A 19,492-nucleotide genomic window follows, 5' to 3' on the forward strand; every position below is an offset into this window, starting at 1 on the left:
GGAGAGTGATTATTTTTCATTGCATGCTTGGCATTGTTTTTGAGAAATTATTTATAGAAATAACTTGAACACTAGGATGGTGCTCTCCTCCAGAGTGGGCTTCTGTGTGCTGCTGCCCAACACTTTTACATTTCCTTAGTCCAATTTTAAAGGATGAAATCATGCAACATTTGGTGGTATCAAAGCTTGTGTGGTCTGGTATGTAGCAAACCCAGGTGCAAGAAATCAGAAACATACTTTTTGCTCCCATGGACTCTCACTTGTCTCCTTGCCCGGCAAACCTGGTCAGTTGGCAGCCTCCCTACTGCATCTGGAAGAATTAAATTCCAAGTGATAATAGGTTTCCAAAGACCAACTCCCTTCTCTAGACTTTCATTTTCTCCCAATCCTTTGTCTGATCGTTCTACAAGACTTGTTAGCTTCCTGTTTCCTACCAGCTGATAGATGTAATTGAACAACAAAACTTTTTTTCCCTCTAGTTATTCTCACTGGAAAAGTTTCTCTGGATCAAGTTCAAGAGTGCAGGAATCCTTTTTTACAATGCAAGTATGACTCAAAGTTTAAAGAAATACTACTGGTGATTCCAAGGTGTGGATTAGGGCATGACATGGTGCATTAGACTAGGGATGAACAGTTAAATAAAAGGGTATATGAAGCAAACATTCAGTGGGAAAATTGGAGAGAAAACCACACGGGAGATCCTACAAGAAGAGGAGGAACCCTATAGACCTGTGTGGAGTGTGCAGATGTACAGCATGAATATTGGGGCAGCGCATGATTGCAGTGGCCAAGAGCTGGAGGGGATGGAAGCTGGGAGACAAAGATGAGACCAGACTGCAGCAACCCATGGTGATATAACCAGAGGGAGAGTGTGGCATGGGTCCAAATTGGGACATGCTTGTCTTGCCCCACAACTTCTCTACAACAGCACCTGCTGCCTGGCTGAGAAAGAGCAGAAGTCATTTTGGGTCCAAGGGGAAGCTGCTCAAGTCTTTGTGCATGAAACAGGATGCCACCTTCACAGCAGTGCTGGTGGCAGTGGCAGAGCAGCATTTGGCCAGTGGCTCTTGTGTACCCAAGTGACCCAGTGATTCTAGTGGAGGGAACAGTCCACAGTTCCCACTGACTTTGAGTTTATTTGGGAGTCAGCTGGTAACCACATAAGTTGGTGAGGCGCCCCCAGCCTCCCAAAATCAAGATGACTAGGCACAGCTATCTCAGAGCATATCTGCTTCTCTTTTGACTGGGCAGGCTGGCAGGACAAACAGAAACTTATGCATGCAGGGACTGTGCTAGCCTTGTGTGCTGAGACCATGAGGACTCAGTGGTTACTTGAGAAAATGAAGGGAGTAGCTGGGTCTCCAGAAAATCACTGGGAGCAGCTCTGGACACTCCTGGTGCTCACAGTGAGGACTGTGCAGATCACTCGTGTGGTTCAAACAGCATTGTGATCTACCATGCCCAACTTGCGTGTTATCCTGGATATTCTCCCATCCTGAAGCACAGATCAGCAATCCCTGGCCACACCCATCATACAATTCTTGATATTCACTGAAAGTGCAGACATCCCACTAAGTCTCAGAGGCATTGCTCAAAAATATAAAAGCATCAGAGGAAAAAAACAATAAAAACCCCTACTAATACCTAAAAACAAATGCAGAAATTTAAGAAAGAAGAATAAGAAAGATACCATGACTCCTCCTAAAGAAACACATCAATATTTTAATATTAGACTGTGAAGATGAGAAGATAGAGGAAATGCTGGAAATGAAACTCAAAAAAATTAATGATAGAACTACTCAAAAACAGTCAGAAGCAAATACATGAACTAAAGAAAACCATACATATGAATGATATGAATGAAATGATAAGAATGAAATGAATGATATGAATGAAAAAATTCCCATGATTAAGATTTTAAAAAGAAATCAAAATGAAATATTAGAAATGAAGAATTCAATAGATAAGATAAAACTGTGGCGGAAAGGCTTAAGAGCAGATTTGGTGAGACAGAAGAAAGAATATCCAAACTAGAGGACAAATCTTTGGCAATCTTACAATCTAAGCAAAGAAGAAGAGGAGGAGGAGGAGGTGGTGGAGGAGGAGGAAGAGGATGAGGAGGATAAGGAAAAGAGGAGGAGGAAGAAAATAGTAAACTTTAAAAAGAGTGATGAGATTTGTTGGATACTATCAAGCAACCAAACATACGGGTCTTAAGAGTTTTTGAAGGTGTGGAAGGAGAGAATGGACTAGAAGGCCTTTTAGTGAAATAATTACAGAAAACTTCCACAATTTTGAGAAAGAAGGGGGCATCCCAACAGAGAAAGCATATAGAATGCTAACAGACATGACCAGAAAAGATCTTCACCATGACACATTGTAGTCAATCTTTCCACAGTAAAACATACAAAAAAGATTCTAAAATTTGCATGAGAAAAATGCTATATTACTTTCAGAGAATCTCCAATTTGACTCACAGCTGACATCTCTTCAGAAACCCTACAGGCTATAAGGTAATGGCCAGATAGTCCAGTCTCCAGAGAAAAAAAACCCAGAATATTACCCTGCAAAGCTCTCATTAAGAATGAAGGTGAAATAAAGACCATCTACAACAAACATAAATTGAACAAATTTGTTGCCATTCTATCAGTTTTACTAAAGATGCTTAAGGATGTGCTATACACAGAAACACAGAAAGACAGCCATTATTATGCAAGAATGTGAAGGAAGAAAATCTCCCAGTAAAAGCACAAAAGAAATCCAAAGTAACAATAGGAATATTTATGGGAAAATCACAGGACGAAGTCCTTACTTATCAATAGTCAGTTTGAATGTAAATGGCTTCAACTCTCCAGTTAAAAGATACAGACTGGCTGAATGGATTAAAAAAAACAAGACCTACCTATTTGCTGCCTGTAAGAATCTCACCTCACCAACAAAGATACAAACAGATAGAAAGTGAAAAGATGGGAAAAGATATTCCATGCCAATAGAAAGCAAAAAGAGGTAGGTGCTGCCTTCCTAATATTAGACAAAATGGATTTTAACACAAAAATTGTTGGGGCCAACACTATGGTGTAGCACATAAAGCTGCTGCTTGCATTGCTGGCATCCCATATAGGTGCCTGTTGGAGTCCTGGCTGCTCCACTTCTGTTCCAGCTCTCTATTATTGCCTGGGAAAGCATCGGAAGACAGCCAAAGTCCTTGGGCCCCTGCACTTGTCTAGAAACCCAGAAGAAGCTCCTTGTTTGTGGCTTTGGATGTGTGCAGCTCCAGTTGTTGTGGCAATTTTGGGAGTGAACCAGTGGATGGAAGACCTCTCTCTCTTTCACTGACTCTGCCTCTCTAACTCTACCTTTCAAATAAATAAATAAATCTTTAAAAAATTGTTAAAAGAGACAAAGAATAGTATGTAATTACATAATGATCAAAGGATCAATTCAACAGGAAGATGGGACTATTATAAATGTATACACACCCAATTACAGGGCATCTGGGTATTTAAAAGAAGTGTTAATGGATCTAAAGGGAGACATAGATTCAAAACAATAGTAAAGGGGTATTTCAACAATCCACTTTCATCTAGTTTAACTAGCCAGAAAATAAACAATGAAACAACAGAGTGAATTGACATTATAGACCAAATTAACTTAGCTGATACATACAGAACTTTTTACCTTACAGTTGCAGAATACGCATTCTTCTCAGCAGTGCATGAAAATTTCTCTAGATTAGACCATATGCTAGGCCATTAGACAAATCTCAGCATATTCAAAACATTGAAATAATACCATACATCTTCTCTGACCACAATGGAACGAAGCTGGAAACCAACAATTCAAGAATCTCTAGATCATATACAAACACATGGAGATTGAAAATGATGACTGAATGAACAGTGTGTCATAGAAGAAACCAAAAGAGAAATCAAAAAATTTCTGGAAACAAATGAAGACAACAATACATCATTTTAAACTTACGGGATGCAGTAAAAGCAGTGTTATGAGAGAAGTGTATAGCAATCGATGCCTACAATAAGATATTGGAAAGGTACCAAATAAATCAACTATCAATGCATCTCAAGGATCTAGAACAACAACAACAAACTAGACCCAAAATTAATAAGTGGAAATGAATTATTAAAATTAGAGAAGAAATAAACAAAATTAAAAAAATCTAAAACAATATAAAAGATCAATGAAATGAAGAGCCTTTTTTATTTAGAAAAAAATCTATACACCATTTGTGCAACTAACCAAAAAAGAAGACATAAGTCAATAAAATTGGAGATGTAAAAGGAAATGTAGCAAGTAGAATCACCAGAAAATACTACAAAGAGCTATATACAAACACATTAGGAAATTTAGAAGAAATGATCAGATTTCTAGGCACATACAATCTACCAAATTTGAGTCAAGAAGACATAAAAAGCCTAAACAGACCCATAACCAAGACAGAAATTGAATCTGTAACAAACACTCTCCAAAAAGAAAAGCTCAGGACTGGACAACTTCACTACTGAATTCTAAAAGGCATTTAAAGAGAAACTAATTCCAATTTTTCTCAAGATATTCAAAAAAACCAAAAGGGAGAAAATCCTCCCAACTCCTTTCATGAATCCTGCATCAACTTAATTCCTAAGCCTGAGGTGAAAATATCACAACAGAGAAAGAGAACTGTAGACCAATATCCCTGATGAACAAAGATGCAAAAGTCCTCAACAAAATATCAGCTAATGAAATCCAATAATACATCCAAAAGATCATTCACCCATACCTACTGGGATTTATCCCTGATATGCAGGGATACTTCAACATTCACAAATCAACAATGTGATATATCACATTAACAAACTGAAGAACAAAAACTATGTGGTTATCTCAATAGAATCAGGGAAAGCATTTAATAAAATACAAAACCCTTTTATGAGGAAAACCTTAGGCAAATTGGGTGTGCAAGGAGCATTCCTAACAAAATTAAGGAAATTTATGGCAAACCCATGGCCAGCGTCCTGTTGAAGAGGGACCAGTTGGAGTAATTCACAATGAAATCCAGAACCAGACAAGGATGCCTATGATCACCATTGCTATTTAATAAGTCCTAGAAGCTTTAGCCAGAGCCATTAGGCAAGAAATATAAATAAATCGGATAAAATTAGGCAGGAGGAAATCAAACTGCCCCCATTTGCAGATGGCATGATTCTATGTATAGCATATCTAAAAGTCTCCATGAAGAGACTATTGAAACTCATAAAAGAGTTTGGTAGAGTGGAAGCATATGAAATCAACATAGAAAAATCAATAGCCTTTGTATACACAGGCAATGTCATGGCTCAAAAAGAACTTTTAAGATCAGTTCCATTAACAATAGCTCTAAAAAGAATTAACTACCTTGGGATAAATTTAACCAAGGATGTCAAAGATATTTATGATGAAAATTACAAAATAGTAAATAAAAAATAGAATAGAACATTAATAAGTGGAAAAATCTTCCATGTTTATGGATTAGAAGAATCAACATCAAAATGGCTGTACTACCATAAGCAATTAATAGGTTCAATGTGATCCCAATCAAAATACCCAGGACATTCTTCTCAGATATAGAAAAAAAATGATGCTAAGCTTCATATGGAAACATAAGACCCTGAATAGATAAAGCAAACTTATACAACAAAAATGAAACTGGAGGCATCACAATAGCTTTATAACCAAAGCAGTCTGCTACTGGCACATAAAAAGGCTTGTAGACCAATGGAACAGAAAAGAAACTCCATTAAACAATTGATGCATCTACAACCAACTTATCTTTGACAAAGGAGCTGAAATCAATCCCCGAAGCAAGGACAGTCTCTTTCACCAATGGTGCTGGGGAAACTGGATCTCCATGTGCAGAAGTTTGAAAATAGACCCATACCAAACAGCTTACACATAAATTAACTCAAAAAGGATCAAATACCTAAATCTATGACCGAATACCATAAAATTACTAGAGAATACTAGGGAAAGTCTATAAGACATCTGCATAGGCAAGGAGTTCTTGGAAAATACTCCAGAAGCACAGGCAATCAAAGCAAAAATTGACAAATGGGATTACATCAAGCTGAGATGCTTTTGCACTGCAAAAGAAACACTCAGCAAAGTGAAGAGACAACTGACAGATGGGAGAAAATTTTGCAAACTAGGTAAACATCCAGAATCTATAAAGAGTTCAAGAAATTTGACAACAAAACAAACAATCCAGTTAAAAAATTAGCAAAGGACCTGAGCAGGCATTTTTTAAGGGAAGAAATTCAAATGGCCAACAGATACTTGAAAAAAATACTCGGGAACACTAGCCATCAGAGAAATGTAATTCAAAATCACAACGAGGCTTCATCTCACTGCAGTGAACATGGCTCTCATACAGAAATCAATAAACAACAAATGCTAGTGAGGATATGGGGAAATAGGTACCCTCATTCCATTGTTGATGGGGATGTAAACTGGTGCAGCCATTGTAGAAGACAGTATGGAATACCTCAAAAATCTGAATATAGAGCTACCATATGATCTAGCCATCCCACTCCTGGGAATTTACCCAAACCAAAAGAAATCAGCATATGAGAGTTACCTGTACCCCCATGTTCATTACAGCACAATTCACAGTAGTGAAGCTATGGAATCAACTCAGATGTCCATCAATTGCTGACTGGATAAAGAAATTATGATATATACACACTATGGAGTACACTCAGCTGTAAAAAAATAAAATCCTGTCTTTTGCAACAAAATGGATGTATCTGGAAGCCATTATACTTAGTGAAATAAGCCAGTCCCAAAATGACAGATAACATAGATTTTTCCCTGATCTGAGGTAACTAATAGAGTATCTGAAATGCAATATATTGGAGTGCAAATCAATGATTGTTTGCAGCCTTTGTCTCTTCCATTGAGGATTAGTGTTTTTTTTTTTTTAATTTTTCTTTTCTTTTTTCTTCATAGTATTGGATGAATTCTTTTACTTAGTGTAGGGTTAATTATATGATCATTAAGTAAACTGAAAACAAATCTTTGTAAAAATTAAGAGTGAGACTGTGAGAGGGAGGAAGGGAAGGGTTAGAATGTGGACAGGAGGGACGGTGGGGGAGGGATGCCACTATGAACCTAAACCTGTGTATAAAAAATACATGAAACTTGTATAACTTAAATAAAATTTAAAAAAATACTACTTCTCTCCACTTCACACAAGCACACCTAGTATATAACTATATATTACCATACACATATAGTTCAAGTACCTTTCTTCTGAAGTTTATATTGTTAATATGATTAAACAGAAAGTACCAAACAATAAATTGGCTGCCTTTATGAAATCCTATTTAAAATATATTTTAGTTCTGAAATGTATGTGAATGTTTAAAGAAATGGTTTTTCAAGTAAGTTGCTTAGGGGATTAAAGAAGAGAGTTTAAAGAGGAAATATATGAAAGGTCTTCCAAAAGTTCATGAAAACTGTGCATGATGACAAATTTCTGTATACCTTTAAAAATATTTTGCAGGACAATAAATTAACCTTTTAAGTTCATTTTCCACACTTTCATGGAATTACTAATATATTAGGGGAAATAATCATATGTTAAGGCCACATAGTAGCAATGAACAGCTAAAGTGTACCTATACATACTCTGGTAAAGAGTTTAGATTTCAATGTCAAAAGGTGCAAGAACTTGATGGATTTTAAGCAGATGAATTCCAAGATTCAGTATACACTATAAAATAAAAGAAAAAGAACTTTGGCTGTTTTGTGGGGAGCATAGTGGAGGCCAGATTGGATGATGGAGACAACTTAGCAAAAATTACAGAAATCATGCAGAGAGGGGACTGTGGCTATGGAGAACAGATGGCATATTTGAATTATTCTAAATGAGGATCTAGATTAAGTCACTCTATTATTTCATATTTCTCCTTAGAATATTTTTGCTCCGTCTTGGGTGGCAATATCTTTCCTACTCTTCAAGACCTTTGAAGTCACTTCCAAATTTCTAAGACTGACATAGTTTGTTCATTTTCATTTTGAATGTTCACAACCTTAATTCATATTTGCATTGTGGCACTTTCTGTTTAATGTGGTTTCTCTTGATTGCATTTGTGATTCTCAAGGACAAGATTCATAGCCTCCTCGCTGCATATCAGTGGAGATTAATATAACAGCTCACACAAAATAGGTGCTCAGTAAATATCCTCCACATGAGAACTTGATAATATAGTTATAAATTTATATTTATCGTTTGCTGTTTTGACTGATGATCCCTTGAATGTCTAAATTAATGAGGTTTATTTCTTCTTTCAAAAAGAGAGTAAGCAATGCATTGCCAATTTATAGTTAGAAATGTGCTTGTCATATCATATTTCTGGAGGGAAGTGAGTAACAAAGTTAGATATATTATTAAATCAAAAGTGAATGTAAGAACCATTTTCCTGCATCGGTGGTAATGCAAGGCAAACTCCATTTGGCTTTGGAATGCAGACTCCATTCAGACCTATAGCTGTGTTGTGAGAGAACTGAATGGAAGAATTTTGAACAGTCATGGAAAATCATGTATCGCTGTAACTCTGTGTTCAAATAAATAAATAAATCTTTAAAAAAGAAAATACTTCACAGAATCTACTAATATGACCTAGAATCAAATGACCATCATAGTTTAAAGGTAATTAATATACAGAAAAAATAATGAAGATATGTTGATCAGATTTGTATTCATAACTAATTAGATAAATAATCAAATATAAAATGATTTTCATAGTAGTGTATTTATTTTCATAGTCTCAATAAAAATATTTCTTTTTATTTCATAACTTAGTAGTTGGATAAATCAAAATTTGTAAGCAAGACCATTCCAGAAATGTCACATTTAAAAATAAATCTCATAAGAGAAAGCAGATTAGAATTTGCCAGGGGCTGATGGGAAGGGGGAACGGAAAGTAATTGCCTAATGGACAGAGTTCTTACTGGGGCTGTTGATACTGTTTTGGAAATAGATGGCAGTGATCATTACATAACACTGAAATTGTAATGAATCCCACTGAATTCTGCACTTAAAAATTCATAAACAGGCCAGCGCCATGGCTCACTTGGTTAATCCTCTGCCTATGGCGCCGGCAGCCGGGATTTTAGTCCCGGTTGGGGTGCCAGGTTATAGTCCCAGTTGCTCCTCTTCCAGTCCAGCTCTCTGCTGTGGCCCGGGAGGGCAGTGGAGGATGGTCCAAGTGCTTGGGCCCCTGCACCCACATGGGAGACCAGGAGGAAGCATCTGGCTCCTGGCTTCGGATCGGCACAGCACCGGCCATGGTGGCCATTAGGGGAGTGAATCAATGGAAGGAAGACCTCTGTCTTCCTTCTCTCTGTCTCTCACTGTCTATAACTCTTTCTCTGTTTCTCTCTCTCACTGTCTAACTCTAACTCTGCCTGTCAAAAAAACAATTCATAAACAAAAGCAGCAGAAGAATTTCTTGAAAGGGCTGGCAGGAGGAGGAGGTGAATTGCTATTCAATGGGCTTAAAGTTTTAGTGTAGATGATGAAGATGTAATATTTTATAGAGTATATTGTGCCTATAGATAGTAGTATTGTATTGTACACATAAACATTCATTCAAAGAATAGATCTCATGTTATATAAATATATATTTTAATTTCTTTTTATTTATTTGACAGATAGAGTTAGACAGGGAGAGAGAGAGATAGAGAGAAAGGTCTTCTTTCCATTGGTTCACCCCTCAAATGGTCGCTATGGCCGGAGCTCTGCTGATCTGAAGCCAGGAGCCAGGTACTTCCTCCTGGTCTCCCATTCGAGTGCAGGGGCCCAAGGACTTGGGCCATCCTCCATTGCCTTCCTGGGCCACAGCAGAGAGCTGAACTGGAAGAGGAGCAACCGGGACTAGAAACCTGCACCCATATGGAATGCCGGTGCCGCAGGTGGAGGATTAACCAAGTGAGCGACAGTGCCAGCCCTCCTGTTATATATTTTTGCCACACTTTTTAAAAATGGCAAGTTTTAGATTATCCAGTAGTCCTCCTTGTCTGAAACTTGGCAGAGTGAGTCATGGTCCCTGAACTGAGAAAGAATGCTTCCACCAAAGAAAGAAGGAAGCTCTATATAATAATGAAAGTTCATTTGGCAGCTTACATACGGGATCCCAGACCAGGGTAGACAGTTGATCTTATCAGAAGCTGCAGCAAGAATTTTTTCATGCAGGGAGACAGATGGAGATGGTGACCAGGTAAGATCTGGTTTTACAGTGTTCCTTTTTTTTTTTTTTTAATTTTTGACAGGCAGAGTGGACAGTGAGAGAGAGTGACAGAGAGAAAGGTCTTCCTTTGCCATTGGTTTACCCTCCAATGGCTGCCGCGGCCGGCGCACTGCGGCCGGCGCATTGCACTGATCCGATGGCAGGAGCCAGGTGCTTCTCCTGGTCTCCTATGGGGTGCAGGGCCCAAGTACTTGGGCCATCCTCCACTGCACTCCCTGGCCACAGCAGAGAGCTGGCCTGGAAGAGGGGCAACCGGGACAGAATCCGGCGTTCCGACCGGGACTAGAACTCGGTGTGCCGGCGCCGCAATGCAGAGGATTAGCCTAGTGAGCTGCAGCGCCGGCCTTTACGGCGTTCCTTGACATCATTCACTTTAGGAGCCAGCCAGTCAGGCATCCTTCTGGTCTTCCTACCTTATCATGAAGACTTAGAAATGTTTTGCTTTATTATCAGATAACAGTGTCAGCTAGTCTCGAAGGTGGTCAGTAACCTTCTGCTGTAGAAGTATATGTTAAAAAAGAAGGGATGGGATTCAAGATGGTGATGCTATTGTTTGCTGCCACCCACTGCCGCTTACATGTTCATGCTCAAACAATATTACCTGGTACTCATAGGTGAAGGCTTTAGAGCCATCTATTGGGATGTAACTTTCATCCCAACCATATACACAGCTGCAACAAATTACACAATACATTTTATTAATGCAGGTAGGTTTAAAAGAACAGAAAGCAGTACAATTTCCCACTTTCCTGGCAAATGGTAAAGCTTAGAGGAAAAATACTCCCCAAAAGAAAGATGATCTACATGACTGATAACTTACTACTTATTGAATAACAGATCAGTTATACTAACTTAACAATCAGGGATATATCTGTAGCATTCCTTGTCATCTAGGGCATAAGTGTCACTCTGGGGGATGATTAGGATGTTTAAAATCATTAGTTCTGTATGACTGCTTCAGGCAATTGAAAAGATCCTTGATTTCATAATGATATGTTTTGTTGTGAATCATTAAAACCTTGGAAATAAATCTACTGAGGGCTATAATCTTCAATTTTTCACTTGGTCCAACCTACAACAAAGGAAAAATAAAGACGGATCATTCCAACTATAGTATTTTGCATGCCAGTCTCACCTTTTTCAGGGGTAGGTTACAGGGGAGTTGGGGGCAGACTATCATGGAAGCTCCTGGAAAGGGAAGCATATCTCAGTGCATGGCAGACTGTCCATCAATACAGAAACTATGACCACAGATGCTCCCACATTACAATGAGGTTCTTGGGGTTAGGATATACTTCATCTTACGCAAATCAGCTTTCTTCTCTTGCTAATTCTGTGTCCATCACATGCTGAATGTTCCTACATGTTACGTGAGTTAACAATTCCATATGCCAATGAGCTCTGTCAGTATAATTGGCTGCTTCAGTACAGTGGTCCCTGAAGTTAGAGAATACCATGGTTGGCTAATAGCCATTTCAGTTTATCCCATATCTTTTGACATCCTGAGATATAAATAAAGTAATGGCCAATACATACTAAGTTGAAGAAATATTCTTTCACAGCAGTGTAGCTAAAGGGGAAAAATGGCTACTAGAGTAAAGGATCTATCACAGGTTATTAGGAAGGACTACACCATTCAACCACAATTCCCATTCTGTGGTTGTAAATGGAATTACTGCATATAGCCTGCCCTCTGAACCTGTTAGAGGCAGGAGACCACAGACCCAGCAGTCCCTGAGATTATGCACTTCTGTGTAGGTATTGGTTCATGTCAGGAAAACATTTCCTTGAGCCACTCCCACAGTGAAGAGGAGGAACAATCCAGAAGTGCTAAGATAAATGCTTTAAAGGGAGTAGCAAGGGAAAATCCTCATTCTGTAACAGCACTGTAGTGGTCTGATGTTCTCCTGCCAACATCAGCCCTGGCTTAGATAGCTTTCCAGGAACAGAATACCGAATGTCTCCTTAGGTGATAGGAACTAAGTTGGGAGAAACAAAATATGTAAGAATCTGTATGTTTACCCAAAGTGAAAGAGAGATTGCCTGCCCCTTCCTGAAGTATAGCAGACTGGTGATGGTCAAATAAGCAGGCCATTGTCTGAAAAAGAAGGCAAGGGCTATCATAATGCTGGCTGTGAGACCATGCTGCACAGGGCATAAAGAATCTAATATAGGGCTGGATCACTTTCTTCTTGAATCAGTTAAGGTAGTTCCTCGTTGGAGGACTTGTGATTGCATCAGGGGGCTTCAGCCCCTCTGCATTAGGTTTCGTCCTCCATCTAGGATTGGAGTTTTCATTGTTTACCTATGTAGAGTAAGTTTGTGAATAGACTCATGGGTGACAGGTAGCCTGTGGTAAAAGCAGTATTTAAAGAGACCCAGTGCTTCAGTCTGGAGGATCATCACCTGAGGGTCTTATCAGGAACACCGTCTTTTTTTAAACACAGACATTTAGTTTGCTTTATTTACAGAGCAGGGATTTTCTTTTTATTTTCAGTCTCCAATGGTGCCTAGATAACATCATTAAGCAAGAATACCAGTTAGAATCCTAAAGATAACAGATGTTGGTGCTCCTCAAGAAGAAGAGGCAAGCTTGACTGTATCAGCAACTTCCTAGGCCCCAGTTACACAGAGGCAATTCTGTTGCTATCTCTGCAATCCCATGGTTTTGAAGACAGGGCTGTGATTACTGCATTCCTATCAAAGGAAACAGTCTCCTAAACATACCTTCTAATTTAGTGAAGCCTTGGATGGTTGAAGTGTGATTTTCTCTCTTAATAGTAAACTCTTGCATTACACCTGTCTCTGTGTCCATACAGGTTAAAGTATATTTATGTACCTCTGATGTGCAAGTAAATTGGCCACCTGGCTATTGCACACATAGACTGCCCAATTAGCCCAGTTTATGTTTTGATGATTTTAGGCAGAGATACCAATGTGGAAAGTCCCAGTTAGTGGCAAGCAAGTCCAAGTACTTAATTAAAAAATGGAGGATCTTGATGATTTCCCAAGTGGTCTTGGGTCCCTGGTACCTGTACCTTCACTGCATCTCTTCCTTTGTCTCTGATGGCTTTTGTACTTCTAATAACACAGATGACATCTTCCTCATTTCTTTAGGTATGGATGTAGGTGAATGTACTTGCATGTACCACACTTGTAGCTCAGCTCCCTTAGGTGGCGAGGAACAATTGAAGTCCTAAGTGTTGTTCTAGGAGAATCCCCTAGGGGCAGTTTCTAAGATACTTCATTGTTCAAGATGCCATAGGGACATCAGTAGAGTTCTTTGAACACAGCCCAGCTCTCTGTAGCAACACAGGCATGAGTTCATTGTTAAGGACCATCCATGTAGCACATCTGTCTGCCCACTGCTTTGGCCGCTGCCTGTATCAGTGCATATGACGTTGGGATCTAAATGAACTGCTAAGGTTCTCCAGGTCTGGGAATGCCTACAGCTGCTGCCTTCAGAGCAACCACAAACACTCTTCCCTATACAAACTTTTGAAGCACTGGGATAAAAGGTGTTTGTTCTGTGTTGTATGTGGTTTCCTTGTATGTTACAGGTCCCGGGAGAGCTTGTAGCTTCTCTGTTAAAAGGCTCCAGTGACAGGTATCTTGTGGATTAAGACATGTGGGACACTTTTGTAAAGGACCAAAGCACAGGCACTCTTTGGCTTAGCAGACATGTCCTTTCTCCATCCACCAATGGGAAGAGAATTCTGTACTTGTTCAGGCAAGGTGGTTGTCATCCTTCAGTTTGCTGTAACACCAGGTATATTGCCGACATCTGCTTTTCAATGGAGATGTACCTCTTTTCTGCTACCTTCCATAGATGTGACCAAAATCCCACTGGACTGTGTCTCCCATTTTGCCCCTGCCTCAAATTCATTCCAAATACATAAGGATAACTAGTCACCTCCAGTTCACAGCTTACACCTGGCATCAGGACATCCAATGCCTGTTCTTGTTTCACTGGAACTTGCCTTTTGGAACACCTCCTTCTGCTGTTCAAGAGACTAATCCCAGGTGGCACCCTTTTTTTGCTGGTGGTATAGGGCTCTTAATGCTCAAGCTACACCTGCAATAGAGTGTCAGCACCCCAGTAGTCTGAGAAAATCTTGCAAATTCTTTACTGTAGTGGAGGTGCAATTGGCTTACATTTTATAAATATTTGCTATAAGCCTAACTTCTGTCTTTCCAGACCAAATGACACTTAGAAATGTGACTGGGTCCTGCATCTTGTTGACATTCAGCTCCCTCATCCACAATGGCAAAAATCCTTGCAATAAAGTAGCATATTATCAATGGTAATTCTAAAATATGGAATTCTGTGTGTATTATTTATTTGAAAATAAAACAAAGGCTGAAAAATAAAACACATCTTCTCATAGTGATCAAAACAATCACCTGCTTTTTTCCATGTTTTTTCCTTTCTTTAGACTAGGGCATCATATATTTTAAATTTGGAGAAACATGGGTCATTTCACACCTGGGAAGTAAATTTTGGTGATACATACTTTTTAAAGCCTAAAAATCCTCCTTTTTGGGTTTCCATTAGACTTGTAAAAATGTAACTTTCTTCCAGATTTTTTTGTAGATGACAGTATGTCTTTTTTTTTTTTTTAAGGTTTAGACTCTGGAGACTCTGGGGCTATACTAACACGGTGGCCTGTTTTATATGAGGTGAGATTTTGGCTTCAGTCATATTCATGACTTTGATCCTGCATTCTTCCCTTTAAAGTAGTCCAGTGAGTTTGAAACTTGAATATTTCAAAGACTTGCGATTTCTGCAAATAACTTTTATTTCAGTATCAGATTTTATTTTATTATTTTTTGGTGATAAAAGGTAAATGCTTTAACCTTAATTCTTTCTTTAATCAAAGAAAACTTCCTCAATCAAAGAAACCAAATAAGGTTACTGGTTGATTTGCTTTTTCAAGTGGTAATGAGTCAGCATTTTCTGAAAGTATAAGTCAGCATTATTAGAGCCAGCTTTTACACCTATAGAACTTAAAACTGCTATAATAGGAAAAACAGGAAGAATTTGTATTATAACAATTTTATCAACTAATTTCCCCACCTTATTGAATAATACTGGATTTCATGTTCAAAATTCAGATGCTGAATATAAAATGATTTACAGAGTATGAAACTTTGTAGATTAAATATAAATATATTGAAAATATGCCAAAACATAAAAATAGGTAATATTGTTTTGAATTCTTTTCTGCTCTAAAGTATTACTTTCATAATCTCCTGATCATAACACTATTCCGCAATAATGTCTATGTTATGGATGAAAATTTAAATGTGTCCTGGAAAAGATTTACATTTGGAAAATTCTTCCTTGCCAAGATAATTTAAGCCCATAGTCAATTCTGTCACATTGGAAGGAATTCAGAGTGAAATTTCTTTGAACCGACTTTGGGCTGCTCTAGGCTGAGAAAAGGGCATAATTGCATACTTTGGGGCAGTATTTGCTAGGCTTTGTCCTCCAGAGAGAAGGTAAAACTGATACCTTGCAGGTTTCCTATTTTACTTTTGTATTTTGGTGTGTCCATTGTTGTTTTGATTTCTGGAAGTGTAGAGTCACACCAGCCTAGTTACATTCTCACAAAGAGTGCAATTTAGGCAGCTCACCAGACTCGTAAACTCAACCATGGTGATTAAATTTCGACCCCTTTCTTCTGTAACCATTTATGCTTAAGCCTTTTTTCCTCAACAAAACTTCTTTTTTTTTTTTTTTCTGTGAGCATTCAAGGTTATGAAAACAGTGTCTGGATCACATTTAGCTCCACCTTACTGTGAATTGCTCAAGGATAAGGCTGTATTCCTGTACAAAGCTGTCAGCATTTATGGCTCTCTCTACAAACAATTCTTTCATTAGCTCCTTGTAATCTCTTAATGGTTGTGGCACATTCGCTCATGGAATGACCTATTCTTCTCTTCTAATGATAGATTCTCTCTAATGATAGAGGAAAGAGGTTTACCTTGGCTCTTAGACTGCAGTCTGGGAAGGAGCTTGGCTTGTGGAAGTGCCGTTGGATGCATAAGGAAGAGAAGGAGACAAAGGAGGCTGGACACTTTATAATAGCCTCTCTTCGATTTCTACAAGAACTGATTCAGTCTGACAGGAAAGACATTAATCTCTCTTAAAGACCTTGCTTCCCAATACTGCTATATTGGCAACTACCTTCCAACAGGAGTATTGGTGGGGCAAATCCTATACAAACCATGACAACATCTAACACAAAAATCTGATTTAGCCTTTTGACAAGTGTATCAGTCAAAGTTCCATCAGGAAACCGGAATCACTAGGACTTGTGTTTACAACAAATAGTTGACCTATGTAATTACCAGGGTTGGCTGGACAAGTCTGAAGTCTGTAGGGCAGGCTGGAAACGCCTGAGCAGTAGCCAATGTTGCTGCCCACAGGCAAAATTTTTCTTCCTTTGGGAAACTGTGGATCTGGCTTTATTAACAGCTGTTCTTTAATTAAATCAGGTTTATCTAGGTTATGAAGGATATTCTACTATACAGAAACTCAACTAATTATAGAGATAAATCTTATCTATAAAATATAGATAAGACAATTGACTGGGCCTAGTCAATTAAATAACTGAGAGATTAAGTAACAGCCTACTCAAGTTGACTCCTATAACTGATCATTACAGTAATTTTGCTGCCACATTTGATAACATATAGGTTCCACGAGCAACGTAAGTCCACTGCCAAACCCAGGCTCCAGTGGGATTGCTTTAAACAGTGGAATGAAGTCCAGGACAAAGTCTTGATTTACTTTTAAGGATTTTTTCTTCATTTGGTAAAACTTATTTAATATGTATGATGTATGTGATGGTTAATTTCACATGGGGTAAGTGTTTTCCAGAGAGCTGGCCAATCATTTTTTTTAGACTTATTTATTCATTTGAAAGACATAATTAGAGAGGCAGAGGCAGAAGTAGAGAGAGAGAGAGAGACAGACAGACAGACAGAGACACACAGAAAGAGAGACAAGACAGAGAAAGAGGTCTTTCATCCTCTGGTTCACTCCCCAAATGGCCGCAACAGCTGGAGCTGCTCTGATCTGAATCCAAGAGCCCTTAGCTTCCTCCAGATCTCCCACACTGGTGCAGAGGCCCAAGCACTTGGGCCATTTTCCACTGTTTTTCCAGGCCATAGCAGAAAGCTGAATTGGAAGTGGAGCAGCTGAGACTTGGACCGTTGCTCATATGGGATGCCAGAACTGCAGGTGGCAGCTTTACCTGTATGCTGCAGCACTGGTCCCCTGGCCAATCATTTCTGAAGGAGTCTGGAAGGCTGCTTCTGAAAGATATTAACATTTGAATTAATAGAATGAATAAAGAAGAATGCCCTCACCAATGTGGGCAAACATCATAGTATTCATTGAAACCCAGATAACACCAGAATCCAAAGAGATATAACGAATTGATATGAGAGTCAAAGTGGTAATTTGTAGGGAATACAACATGCAGCCCTGAATGAGTATCATGCTGTTCTACATGAGTTTAATACCTAAGGAAGTATTTTACATTTTCTTCATTAGATGAGTAGAAATTAGTATTTCATCAATTTCCATAGATGCCCAATTTCTCAAGAAATTGGAATCTATGTGAACCCCAGAGCATAGTAAGCCATAGCAGGAAATGACTGCACTCTGCAGCCAAACCAAAATGGTAACCTGAAATAGGATGCAAATGTCCTAATTCACTGCCTAATCCATTGTGCAGTACCCACTGCAGCAACAATATTTTTAAATTTAGTTACATATTTATTTTGAAGGAGACACACACACACACACACACAGACAGAGAGAGAGAGAGACAGAGAGAGAGAGAGAGCTTCCACCCACAATACGTTATTTCCCAAATGCCTGCAACAGCTGTAGCTGGGCCAGGTCAAAATCTGGAGCCCAGAACTCAATCTGAGTCTCTTATGTGGGTGTCAGGTCATCACCCGCCACCTCCCAGTTATGCCTCAGCAGGAAGCTGGAGTTAGGAGTGAAGTGGGATTTGAAACTGGGTGCTCCAATATGCTTCACAGTTGTCCCAAGTGGCATCTTGAGCACTTTGCCAAATGCCTGCCCCAAGTGCTCTACATTAATTTAATCATTTGTTTTCATGAAAAAATGAGAAAAAACTCATTTAAATGTGCAGAAATGAAAAGACACAGAGGATGAGAATGGGTGGTATTTTGATTAAAATTAATACATACAAATGAATTCTGTCTTATTCAGTTACATTCATAGAATAATAATTTTTCAGAGTTATAGAAACCCACAATGGCCTTATTTTAACAGCTGTACATAATTTCACCTCATGGATTTACAATATTTATTTAACCTTCACCATTTTTAGCATGTAGTTTGATGCCAGCTATAAATAACTCTGAAAAAATACATTTCTGCATGAATCACATTTGTATTTCAGATTATTCTCTCAAGGTGGATTTGTGGAAGTGGTATAATTAGGTTGAAGCATAAGAAAATATTTGTAATATTTGATGTCCATTGTAAAATAAATTTTCAGAAAAATTCAAAAAAGAGCTTCATAACAATGTCTAATGGGAGATTTTTTACCATATCAATTTGTCTTTCAAATTGTTTAGGATTTTTACTCACAAGACATGGTGTGGTGAGGATGCTGAAATCCCCTTTTGTCATTCCAAGGGTGCAGACTCAGAAGAGCGAAATTTAATTTCTGTTTTTTCACTTCTTTGTGACCTTGACAACATTTTTTCTAGTTTTTCATATTTAACTTGAAAGTAATACTTACTTTCTTGCCTGGTTAACAGAATATTGTATTAGTCAAATATTTAAATGATTTTAGAAATGCAAATTACTATAATTATTATTAATTTAATTAGAATAAAACCAAGGGGCAAGTGCATCATAATCTAACCCTTGGGGATTTGGGAATATGCTATTAAATTTATGAAAATCAGATACACTTGATTTTGTAATATCAGGAGAAAATAGATACATGCTGTTTGAGATCTTTATGTGGATCCCATTTTCTTGCATACAGAATTGCTTTAATTCTCATTTTTATTTGAGAAGCAGAGAAATAGCAGGGAGACAGAGAGGAAAAAGACAAACAAAGAGAAATCTCATTTGTTAGTTCGCTCTCTCAAAAGACTTCGGTGGCTTGGGTAGGTCCAGAGCAAGAGCCAGGAGTCAGAGACTCATT

This window comes from Oryctolagus cuniculus, chromosome 4, assembly GCF_964237555.1.
Source record: "Oryctolagus cuniculus chromosome 4, mOryCun1.1, whole genome shotgun sequence".
Lineage (NCBI taxonomy): Eukaryota > Metazoa > Chordata > Mammalia > Lagomorpha > Leporidae > Oryctolagus > Oryctolagus cuniculus.